Source organism: Helianthus annuus, chromosome 11, assembly GCF_002127325.2.
Source record: "Helianthus annuus cultivar XRQ/B chromosome 11, HanXRQr2.0-SUNRISE, whole genome shotgun sequence".
NCBI classification, from domain to species: Eukaryota; Viridiplantae; Streptophyta; class Magnoliopsida; order Asterales; family Asteraceae; genus Helianthus; species Helianthus annuus.
Genome location: NC_035443.2, coordinates 171,687,429 through 171,701,122, shown reverse-complemented (window position 1 = coordinate 171,701,122; position 13,694 = coordinate 171,687,429).

Genomic DNA, 13,694 nt, shown 5'->3' with positions numbered 1-13,694 from the left:
AAACGATCCTTAGTCAAAATGGCCCAAACAAAGTCACCCTCTTCAAAATCAACTTGCCTACGCTTTTGGTCTGCACCTTGCTTGTACTTTGAATTAGCATGGGCCAAGGGATCCTGCATAGCTTTATGAACTTCATGTAACCCAACCACAAAATCTTGCACCTTCTTGGGGACAGAACCTAGGGTAGGAAGTGACATCAAATCAAGAGGACCCCGAGGCTTAGCAGAACAGACCACCTCAAACGGGCTAAACCCAGTACTCCGATTAACAGCATGATTATGAGCAAACTCAGTCTGACACGACTTTTGATCCTAAGACTTCACAGGATCACCCACAAGACACCACAAAAGGTTACCAAGTGACCGATTAACAACCTCCATCTGCCCATCAGTTTGTGGGTGGTAGGCACCACTGAAATTGAGTTGAGTGTTCACCATTTTCCATAGATTGCGCCAAAAATGGCTCGAGAAACGAGTGACCCGATCAGAAACAATAGAGGATGGCAAACCATGCAAATGATAGATATCCCGAAAGAACAATTGAGCCACATTAACTGCATCTGTCGTCTTGTTGCAAGGAATAAAGTGCACCATTTTCGAAAACCGGTACACTACTACAAAGATCGAATCATTACCATGCTGAGTATGGGGTGATCCCAACACAAAATCCATGCTAATATCTACCCACGGCTGCTGAGGAATGGGTAGAGGCATATAAAGCCCCGCATTGGTAGCTGTGCCTTTTGAAACTTGACAGATCCTGCAACGTCTAACAAACCGATCAACATCCCTGCGCATAGTAGGCGAAAGTAAGAAGACTGCACCAATCGTAAAGTACGGTGTCACACCCCAACCAATGGCGGAAACATCGGGATGAGACGAAGTGTGAAGATTGCTAGAGTCATCATAACGCTATTTGTGACAATATTTAATAAACCGATTTCATTTCATAATTCTTTTGTCAACATTACAAAGAAATCAAATAACATCAAGTTCAAAGGAAATACAATACAACATAATCAACATTGATACAACGATTAAACCTAAATGTCTATATGTGTATCTAGGCATCAACGCTACTTCATTTCATAACATCATCGTCCTCAACCTGTAACATGTTTAAAATAAAGTTCAATGCAAAAGCAAAGGCGAGTATACAAGTTTGATACGTACATAGCAAAAGATAAGTTTGAACAATTCCTCATAGCAAGCACGTGATTCAAGATAAACATTTAAACATGGCATGTGTCTAACATATCAAACCAAGAAAACGCAATATGCTCATGACATAACCGATGATAAAGGGCGGGTCGTTAATCCTATAGCGCTACATATGTCACGGTTTGGCTCGTACGAAGTTAATGATAAGTTCAACACATAAGAATCACCCAAGTTTAAAGTATCAAGCCATCACGTATACAAGCATGTTATAGGAATGTTCATGTGTTTAAGGAAAATGTTCGCGTGTAAGTTTGTTGATAGATAAAACATGTTACACCCCAAAAGTGATAAAAGTAAAAGGGGAATACGAGTATACTCACAAAGTTTGCATATGTTTTCCGATTATCCAATGTGACAAAGTTTCCGAGGTTGGAAGGTTGAATGCGTAAGGGTTTAAGTTCAAGCATGTTTAGAGTCGAGATTTGGAATGAAAGTGACATGAAAATATTATATCAAAATATTCATCTTCACACATAACACTTGTATGACACTTGGTAACCTCATGGGTTATAATGATTTTATGAGTTGAACACCCGTAAGAATCATAACAAGGTTTAGGTCCTTAGATGATAACCTACTACTTTGACAAATGAATATGATTTCAACATCAAAGATTCGAGTGTACATAGATAGTATGTAGGTCGTATATTATACACATATTATTAAGTCCAAATGTTCAAGTATTCAAGTAAGAGGTAGAAGATTACATCTTCATTTAGGTACCTTAAGTTGAGTCATGGGTGTCATGGATGGGGTAGGAAGACAAGGCTTCCATTTAGGTACCCCTTTGATGTTCACCACTACACTTGATGTAAAAACAACCAAGGAGGGTCATGAACTAAGGTCTTTACATGTATGTAAAGTAAACTAACTAATAGAAATCATCAAATCATGTGAGGATTGTATGTTTGGACAACCCAAGTTGTTCCATAATCACTCATGTATCAAAGACTATGTTTGACATGATTTGTGGGTTGAAACCCTAGACAAAACACCAAGTTTATGAGGTTTAATCCTCTGATTTCAAATGTCTCAACCTTGTTTTTAAGCTTAACCAACCATGGGATAAGTTGTAAGCATTAGGACATAGGCATGAGATGTGTTAGACACAAGTTGCATAGGTTTAAACAAGTTTTGAAGAACATAAAAATCAAACAGAAAGTTTATGGACTATTTCGGGGCATTTCCAGGTCTGATTTCTCCAAGGAGAAGTCTAGGAATCGAACCCCATGATTATCCAGGTCTGATTTCTCCAAGTAGGAAAAAGAATCAAGTGAATCAGATAAGAATTGAGTGATGCTTTCAGCTACGGTTTGGAGGATGTTTTGAGAGTTTTTAGTGTTGCAAAAGTGGTAGGGAGGCTGGTTATAAGTGGTATTTATAGGGGGAAGATTAGGGTTTCAATGGGTTGGGCTTTGGAAGTGTTTAGAAGGGGTTACACCTTGAAATTAGCCCACAAAACCCAACTATATGGGGCTGAATTTTGCTGAATTGGGGCTGCCATATTTCTTTATTTTTTTTTATTTTTTAAAACATTATAATGAGTAATTTTGTTAATTAAGTTGTGTAATAATATGCAACAATGTTTCCCCTAACTTGTAACAAGGTGAAATATGAAATAAAACATGATTTAACTAGGTAAAAAGTGTAATGTACAAGTATGTAACATGTTTGTAAGTGACAAGTATATGTCACATATTAGATGATTAACCGTTGTATAAATAAGCATATTATTAGGGGTTTTTAGGTATCAACAATATAAGGACAAGCATGGACATGCATCGTGAATAAGTATAAGTATGAATTACAAATAAGGATTCGATGTACAATGAATTCGAACGTATGAACATGTATGAATATGTAGATGGTGAATTTAAAGAAATACGAATTTTGTTTATGATCCAAGTCTCGGATTTTACAACGAAAAGACGACTACAATAATACAAGATTTCCAAAAATAGCATTACAAGGCGAGCTTTCTAATTATGGAAAGTATGAAAAAGCAGGGCGTTACAGTCTCCCCTCCTTTAGGAAATTTCGTCCCGAAATTTATTCAAGAGGAAGACCTTGGAGAAAAAGCATTTTGGCTAAAAGAATCGAGACTTGGGAGTTTTGAAACGTTTAGAAAAGTACGAAATTTTGAAGAACGATAGGATAGGAATTTGTTTGACTAAAATGGGTTGAGGCGTTTAAGCATAGGTAAAACGGGTATGCGTGCGCATAGGCAAAGGAGTTTAAATAAGTTTGAATGTGAACGGGGTTCATATGAAAGAAAGGATAATGGAGAATAATAGGAGTATGGGGTGAACAATTGACACTAAATGAATGCAAGTATATGAATGATATAAGTATTAGATAGACGAAAGTAGCGTGTTAAAGATGAAGTCTCGGCATGGATAATCGGATATGATGCGTTTGTGAGTTGTTTAAAGCTTGTATTAGGTCCAAAAGGTCTGTAAAACACTGAATTTCTCATGGCACGTTTTATGAAAGTTTGGTAACATGGTGAAAACACTTATATATAGGAAGTACCAGCGGCGTATCCACCATGTTTTGACCATGTTACGTCCGTTTCGTCTTCGGTGTCATGTTACGTTCCGTGTATTACCATACGCAGTAGCACACTCTATGGTTCTCATACGCCTATCACTATAATCCCGTGTGCACCCGTGATTATTTTGATCGTCGCATGATCCGCATAGCTTGTACTAGTTGTGTATGAATCGGGGTATACATAAAAAAAATTTAGAATGTGTACGTACAAGAATGTAGTATATAAGCAAGTCCATGTTTAAGTATGTGTGGGACCCACGCAAGCGAATCCCTCGGGTTGCGCTCGCGTATAGGTACGAATGTATGAATCATGAGTAAGGATGAAAGTATGAGCATAAGTTTAAGTATGAATACGCATGTATGTATGAGCATAAACATAAAACGTGTAAGTAGTATGTGTACAAGTAGAAGCGTAAAACGTATAAGTAGTATGCGTATAAGTACAAGCATAAGACGTATGAACATAGGTGTATGTATGAAAAATAAATATTGCGTAAATAGTGTTTGTTGGGACACCACGGATCTAAGTGTATAAAACATTCAAAAGGTCGAGTATGTAAATACGAATGATATAAATGATGTTATCGCGAGGTATCGACCAAAATGTGTACGATGATATGCATGTATAGTTGTTTAAATGAAACATTGAGTTTATCGAATCAAAATTAGGTTGACCTTGGTTGAAAGGGTAGAATATAGTTGTGTATGTAAGAGGATATAAAGTACTAATTGGTTAAGCATAATGTATTTTTGTAATGATTGAAATGCTACTTTTGTTAAAAAAATTTTTTTTCATGTAAGTCAAAGATTGTCGGTTCCCATGAAGACTTCTTGCCCGCGTGTTTTGTAAATTGGTGTAGGAAAAAGGTTTTCGTTAAAAAGTAAGTTCGTTTCATCAAATAAGAAATTATGAATTTAGGAGGTCCTTGTGAAAACTAGGATCTTTAGAAGGGAAATTTAGCAAAAGGACTTAGAAATAAAAATAAAATAACAATTGATTTGTTGGTGTTGGAAAGGGTATTTGGTAAAACAATCATATAACTTCTATAAGATTTTATAAGTATTCGGGAAAGGTTGGTTGGATTTTGATTAAAAGTAGAAGGTGGGCGTGTTTTAGTGATTAAGTCGAATATGAAGTTCATGGGCAAGAGTTTCATTGAACCGATTAAATTGATAGGTAGCATTTCGTAAGGTTTTGAAGTTCGAGCAATAAAACGTTTTAAGACATAATTATGAATTTCGCGTATATGAGTTGAGTGAAAATAGATTGTAGAATAAAAAGTACGTTTGATAAAACAATGTATTTCGAAATCTGTATGAGTGGGTATTTTTAAATAACATTAAACAATTTGGGTATAAAGTATGATCAAGTTTGCATAATAAGATGTTTCGAAAGAGAAGTTTTGGTAACGGTCACCTAAGTTAGGGAATCACCCCTAACTCGTTGGTGAGGTCGTTTTAAGGAAAAGGGAGTGGAGCTAATCGTCAAGGTAAGGAAGTCACTCCCATCTCGATGATATTTCTCCACTTGTCGTTACAAGGAAAACGAATTTAAATTATATGAAATCATGCATATGTATAAATGTATGGAAAAGGTTCAATATGTTGTGTGTGTGAAAAGAGAAATCGAACGTAAACTCGAGTTTGAAAGATTGCATCGTATAAATAAATAATAGAAACACATGTTTGACCAAAGTTTGGAGTGTTCCAAACAGAACTTTGACTAACCAAAGTGGTCGAAAAGTCTTTTGAATTTGAGGAGCATGCTTTGGCCTAATAGGTAAAATACTCTCGCCGACAAGTCCGTTAATGGTATTTACCCTTCCGGTTACTACATGTCCCAAATCAATCGAAATTTCGAGACTTGGCGGGATTTATGAAAAAAATCAAGGAGTGGAACTAGTCGCCAAGGTGCGGGTTTCACCCCTAACTTGACGGTTTCATATCCTAAGTGTGGTTGGTACTCGTCGGGTCAAAATTTAATTTCAACACTTTGACGAGGGTCCACTAGAATTTGAAATTTGAACTTCTCCATCAAGGTGAGGATTTCACTCCTAACTTGATGGTGAATTTCGTGTAAAAAGAAAGGAAAGTGGATGGATTGAGAGTTGTTCACCAAATTATGGGTTTCACGCCTATTTTGGTGAACTCGTCTCGTTTGTGTAATATGTGTGTTGTCGGATTTAGAATAATCGAGTAAAACGCGTGAGGAAAAGTGTATATTAAAGATTAAACAAACAAGTATAACATGTCAAGAACATCACAATAAAAGTGAAATGATGAAACGAATATTAACGCATAAAAAGTATGTCAAGAACACACATAAAGGATAAAATGAAGAAACAAGTATTAACACATAATAAAATCAAGTATAGCATGTTAAGTGTTAACCCACAAGTGACACATATGCTTACAAGATCAAAAGAGAATAAATAAAAGCAAATAAGATAGCATGCTAGTAATTTCAAGTAAAACATACGAATAAAGCTCTAGAACTATAGACTAGGTTAAAGCATTCCTACTTTTCCTAATTCCCTATAGTTATGGCTCTGATACCAATCTGTCGCACCCCAACCAATGGCGGAAACATCGGGATGAGACGAAGTGTGAAGATTGCTAGAGTCATCATAACGCTATTTGTGACAATATTTAATAAACCGATTTCATTTCATAATTCTTTTGTCAACATTACAAAGAAATCAAATAACATCAAGTTCAAAGGAAATACAATACAACATAATCAACATTGATACAACGATTAAACCTAAACGTCTATATGTGTATCTAGGCATCAACGCTACTTCATTTCATAGCATCATCGTCCTCAACCTGTAACATGTTTAAAATAAAGTTCAATGCAAAAGCAAAGGCGAGTATACAAGTTTGATACGTACATAGCAAAAGATAAGTTTGAACAATTCCTCATAGCAAGCATGTGATTCAAGATAAACATTTAAACATGGCATGTGTCTAACATATCAAACCAAGAAAACGCAATATGCTCATGACATAACCGATGATAAAGGGTGGGTGGTTAATCCTATAGCGCTACATATGTCACGGTTTGGCTCGTACGAAGTTAATGATAAGTTCAACACATAAGAATCACCCAAGTTTAAAGTATCAAGCCATCACGTATACAAGCATGTTATAGGAATGTTCATGTGTTTAAGCAAAATGTTCGCGTGTAAGTTTGTTGATAGATAAAACATGTTACACCCCAAAAGTGATAAAAGTAAAAGGGGAATACGAGTATACTCACAAAGTTTGCATATGTTTTCCGATTATCCAATGTGACAAAGTTGCCGAGGTTGGAAGGTTGAATGCGTAAGGGTTTAAGTTCAAGCATGTTTAGAGTCGAGATTTGGAATGAAAGTGACATGAAAATATTATATCAAAATATTCATCTTCACACATAACACTTGTATGACACTTGGTAACCTCATGGGTTATAATGATTTTATGAGTTGAACACCCATAAGAATCATAACAAGGTTTAGGTCCTTAGATGATAACCTACTACTTTGACAAATGAATATGATTTCAACATCAAAGATTCGAGTGTACATAGATAGTATGTAGGTCGTATATTATACACATATTATTAAGTCCAAATGTTCAAGTATTCAAGTAAGAGGTAGAAGATTACATCTTCATTTAGGTACCTCAAGTTGAGTCATGGGTGTCATGGATGGGGTAGGAAGACAAGGCTTCCATTTAGGTACCCCTTTGATGTTCACCACTACACTTGATGTAAAAACAACCAAGGAGGGTCATGAACTAAGGTCTTTACATGTATGTAAAGTAAACTAACTAATAGAAATCATCAAATCATGTGAGGATTGTATGTTTGGACAACCCAAGTTGTTCCATAATCACTCATGTATCAAAGACTATGTTTGACATGATTTGTGGGTTGAAACCCTAGACAAAACACCAAGTTTATGAGGTTTAATCCTCTGATTTCAAATGTCTCAACCTTGTTTTTAAGCTTAACCAACCATGGGATAAGTTGTAAGCATTAGGACATAGGCATGAGATGTGTTAGACACAAGTTGCATAGGTTTAAACAAGTTTTGAAGAACATAAAAATTAAACAGAAAGTTTATGGACTATTTCGGGGCATTTCCAGGTCTGATTTCTCCAAGGAGAAGTCTAGGAATCGAACCCCATGATTATCCAAGCAAGTAGGAAAAAGAATCAAGTGAATCGAATAAGAATTGAGTGAGTTATGCTCATTTTCGTGAAGGGGTGTCAATCTGCTCGAACCTTTGCTTTCAGCTACGGTTTGGAGGATGTTTTGAGAGTTTTTAGTGTTGCAAAAGTGGTAGGGAGGCTGGTTATAAGTGGTATTTATAGGGGGAAGGATTAGGGTTTCAATGGGTTGGGCTTTGGAAGTGTTTAGAAGGGGTTACACCTTGAAACTAGCCCACAAAACCCAACTATATGGGGCTGAATTTTGCTGAATTGGGGCTGCCATATTTGTTTATTTTTTTTATTTTTTAAAACATTATAATGAGTAATTTTGTTAATTAAGTTGTGTAATAATATGCAACAATGTTTCCCCTAACTTGTAACAAGGTGAAATATGAAATAAAACATGATTTAACTAGGTAAAAAGTGTAATGTACAAGTATGTAACATGTTTGTAAGTGACAAGTATATGTCACATATTAGATGATTAACCGTTGTATAAATAAGCATATTATTAGGGGTTTTTAGGTATCAACAATATAAGGACAAGCATGGACATGCATCGTGAATAAGTATAAGTATGAATTACAAATAAGGATTCGATGTACAATGAATTCGAACGTATGAACATGTATGAATATGTAGATGGTGAATTTAAAGAAATACGAATTTTATTTATGATCCAAGTCTCGGATTTTACAACGAAAAGACGACTACAATAATACAAGATTTCCAAAAATAGCATTACAAGGCGAGCTTTCTAATTATGGAAAGTATGAAAAAGCAGGGCGTTACATACGGTCTCTCCCCACATGCCCTTCGCCATGCAGTTCTTCAATTATTTGAAGGCGGAGGCTGGAATAAGCAATACATAATTGATTTTCCTTAAAAAGAATACCGTCATGCACAAGAAAATCTGTCCTCTTCCCAAATTGCACGTCCTGCAAAATAACAGAAAAATATGGATCTGTTGTGAGTTGTTCCATGAGACTGTCTTGCCCGTGTACAACAACTCTCATAGAGACAAGCAGCTTACTCCTTCTACTTAAGGCATCTGCCACCCGATTCGAAATTCCAGACTTATGCTTCACAACAAAAGAAAACTTTTCCAAGAAAGCCATCCATCGGGCATGCTTATGTGATACTTTATCTTGACTGCGGATATTCCTCAACGAATCATGGTCTGTAAATAAAACAAACTCCTTGTGAAACAAATAATGATGCCAATGTTTCACAGCCTGGACCACTGCATAAAATTCAAGATCGTAAGTGCTATAACGCAACTTTGGCCCCGTCAACTTCTCACTGAAATAGGAAACTAGACGCCCCCCTTGACATAGGACTGCCCCAATACCACCCTGCGAGGCATCTGTATGCAACTCAAAAACTCGAGAGAAATCTGCCAATACTAGAACTGTTGTAAGCTTTTCCTTGATTAACTGAAAAGTTGCTTCTGCCTCCTCGGTCCATATAAAAGTCTTCCCTTTCATGCAGTCAGTCACTGGCGCCATAAAAGAACGGAAATTTCGAATGAACCGTCTATAAAATGAAGCAAGACCATGGAAACTACGTACTTCAGTTATCGTAGTTGGAGTTGGCCATTGCTTAACAACCACTACCTTTGATTCATCCACCTGTATGCCGTCAGCAGAAACAACATACCCCAAAAATAGGACCTTAGGGACCATAAAGACACACTTCTTTTTTGCTGCATACAAGTTATCCCTATGGAGCAAGGTCAAAACCTGCCGTACATGCTTCACATGCTCATCAAAATTAGGGCTATAAATAAGAACATCATCAAAATAGACCACCACAAATTTACCAATAAAGGGCATAAACAACTGGTTCATGACCCGCATAAACGTACTAGGGGCATTGGATATGCCAAAAGGCATCACTAACCATTCATACAACCCCTCACGAGTCTTGAAGGTGGTTTTCCACTCATCACCAGGCCTGAGTCGAATCTGGTAGTACCCACTCTTCAAGTCTAGTTTTGTGAAAATAGTGGTACCGCTAATTTGGTCAAGTAAATCATCAAGTCGGGGAATCAAAAATTTGTACCTCACAGTGATCTTGTTGACTGCATGACTGTCAACACACATACGCCATGTCCCATCCTTCTTTGGAGTCAACAGAGCAGGAACAACACAAGGACTCATGCTTTCCCGAACGTACCCTTTTGAAATTAAGTCTTCAACCTGCCGACGCAATTCCTCATGTTCTTTTGGGCTCATTTGTAATGGGGCTTATTGGGTAGCTGGGCCCCCGGTACCTAATCAATGTGATGTTTGATGTCTCGTAAGGGTGGCAATCCGGCAGGTAAATCATCAGGGAAAACGTCAACAAACTCCTCAAATAACGGAACCATACATTCAGGAATTTCAACTTCCTCGAGCACTGGCTTCCCTATCAAAATAAACACATTGTCTGTTTCCTTCAGCTCATCTTGAAACTAACTAATGGTCAACAAAGTACCCGAATATTTTGTGGCTAACTGCTTAGGCTTGCTAGGAACAAGAGTTATCTTCACACCACCAAACAGAAAGCTATAAGTATTGGACCACCCATGATGCTCTATATTACACTCATACTCCCAAGGTCTACCCAACAATAAGTGGCTGGCGTCCATAGGGACCACATCACACACAACATCATCTTTATATGTGGACCCAATAGAAATAGAAACAAGGGCTCTTTTAGATACCGTCACTTCACATCCCTTTTTAAGCCATTGAAGCTTATAAGGCTTGGGGTGACTCTCTGTCTTCAAGGCCAACTTTTGAACCGCCTTTTCAGATATCAAATTATCACAACTCCCCGAATCAATAACAAACATGCAAACCTTTCCCAAAATGGTACATGTGGAGTGGAAGATGTTATGCTTAAGCCAGTCATCCCCATCCGCCTTTGGTGTATAGCAAGAGCGTCTGACTACCAAGTTCATACCAACATCACCGGTCACAACCTCCTCTTCGTATTCAGTTTCTTCATCGTACACTGGGTTCTTTTCGTAGTCTTCATAGTGATCATCCTCTGTCTCAACAAACAATTGCTTTTTGCCAGCCATTTTACACTCAGCTTGACGATGGCCCGTTTCACCACAATTGAAACATCTCGGACCACTACTACTAGCCCCCTTAGAAGTAGGCCCTGTATTGCTAACCCCCAGCCTTTGCTGGCTAGGCCCACCACGAGGTGCCCTACTGCCCGACCCAACGTTCCCTCCGGCAGGGGAAAATGAACTGATCACCCGACGGTTTTGTTTCTCGAAGGCCAACGCCCGTTGGTGTGCCTTTGGAATGGTTAACGGGTTAAAGAGATTCACGGACTCCAGGATTAGAACCCTCAGACCCCTAATATACGGAGAAACAAGTTGTTCCTCCGGTTCTTGAATATCGTTCCTAGCAATTAACTGGTAAAACTCTTTGGTATAATCATCAACCGATTAGCCCCCTGTTTTAAATTTTGCAGGCATTGGTACATCAACCTTTGAAAGTTGTGAGGCAAAAAATTGGATCGCAAGCAATTTCTCATCTTGGCCCATGTCACGATCCTTGACATCCCGAGCCTATTTCGTGTTAACTTCAATTATTGCCACCATGCAGAGGCCCTACCACGTAGCCTGGTAGCGATCAAAGCCACCCGCTTATTTTCAGGAACCTCCTTGTACTCAAACACCTCCTCCATGGTAGCCAACCAATCGATGAACCCCCCGGATTCAAACTACTCCCATCAATTTCTGGAATATCAACTCTTATCCCAGAATCCCAACGCCTATCGCCCCTCCACATTCTCTCCTTGGTCGCTCTTCCTGTTCGTCTTCGGAATCCGAACCATCACCAAATGGGTTACTAAAATCAGAATCATACCTATCATTGGGTCCTTGCCTCCTACGATTGATCAAGTCAGCCATCTGTTCAGTCAACTGATTGACCACTTGATCCAAACGTTGATCCACTCTCGCCATAAGTCGTTGCTCTAATTCCCGTTCATACACTTCATCGAGATGCCTGTTGTTGTTTCTCCTCGGAGGCATTTTGAGCCAGGAATTCGACTCTGATACCAACTGATGTAGCGTGTGTTACGACAACAAAGAACAAAACACGTTGATTCTGTGAATACTCGTGTTGATCTTCGCTAACCCCCAAAATTAAACTCAAACGACACATAATTTGAAGTGAAATTTGAGTAAATTCGAAATTCAAGTCTGACCATCCAAATTACAAGAGAAAGACGTAAATAGAGACAGAATTCAAAATGGGACTTAAAAAAACCATGGGCCAAACACAAGCCCAAAAACAAAATGCCCAAAACACTTCAAAAAACATAAAAACGTTAATAACTAATAGAGATAAGTTTTTTTTTGGCCCGGACGATGACCCCAACCGCCGTAGGCGTTTGCAGCAAGAAGGAGCTCGTTCTCACGTTCGTTTCGCCTGCACGCCCAAAACGGACCACCGTAGCCCAAGTTAGAGCCTTTTTAGTGAGGCCCCTTTTGTTACACGATCTTGGATATTGGACGTAATTCAATCTTAAAGTAACCGTTATCTAGTAGCCGTTTGAAGTTGTTATCGGATGAGAATAAATTGCATAGTCAAGCTTGTTCCTGATATTATGGCTTGATCCAGTTTTTACGTATTAGTTGTTATTTTTTGTTTGTTTACGTTTCTAGGCGTTGCATGTATTTCCTTTATTAAGTGTTGAAGTATTATCAATAAATCATCCGAGTTTGTGCAATATTTGTGATTGGTTTTTCTGTTTTGCTCTATCATTTGGTATCAGAGCAAACTAGGTTCTGATCAATCTCTCAATAATCTTTCTCACTTTCAATCTGTTTTCTCATTCAATGGCCTGGAATAACATGAACCCTAGTTCCGTGAACGCAACACTTCCAATCTTCAAAGGTGAAGGTTATGAATTTTGGAAGATCCGAATGAAGACCATCCTCATGTCACAAGATCTTTGGGATTTTGTGGAGAACGGTTTCAACGCAGCAGACACTGATCGAATGAGACTCCGAGATAATAAGAGAAAAGATGCTCGTACACTTTTTCTTATTCAATCTGGTGTCCGTGATGAATTATTCTCCCGTATTGCAGGTGCAACAACATCCAAACAGGCATGGACTCTCTTGCAAAATGAGTATGAAGGAGACACAAAGGTTCAAATGGTGAAGTTGCAAGGTCTGTGGAGATTCTGAAACCATACATTTGAAAGAAGGGGAACCAGTGGGAGAGTTTCTGTCAAAAGTAATGAAGACTGTTAATCAACAAAGGGCTTATGGTGAAGACGTATCTGATCAGAAGGTTGTGGAGAAAGTATTGAGGAGTTTGCCTATTAAGTGGGATCATACTGTGGCTGACATTGAAGAATCAAAAGATCTAAGTGTGTTAACCTTTGATCAATTGATGGGGTCGTTGCAGTCACATGAAGCAAGAATTAACAGAGGAAACGAAAATGTTGCTGAAGAGCAAGTGTTACAAGCCAAAGAAGAAGATGCTGGCCTGTTTATGAGAAGTAGAGGAAGAGGACCTCCAAGAGGTAGAGTCGTGGTCGAGGAAGAACAAATGGATGAGGAAAAGCAGGTATTCAATGCTATAACTGCAACAAATTTGGTCATTTCAGTAGAGATTGCTGGAATGAACCACAAGCATCCCCTGCCATAGGAGATGATAATGATGAAGAAGAAGGGCAATTGTTTATGGCTGTGGAAGATGATGA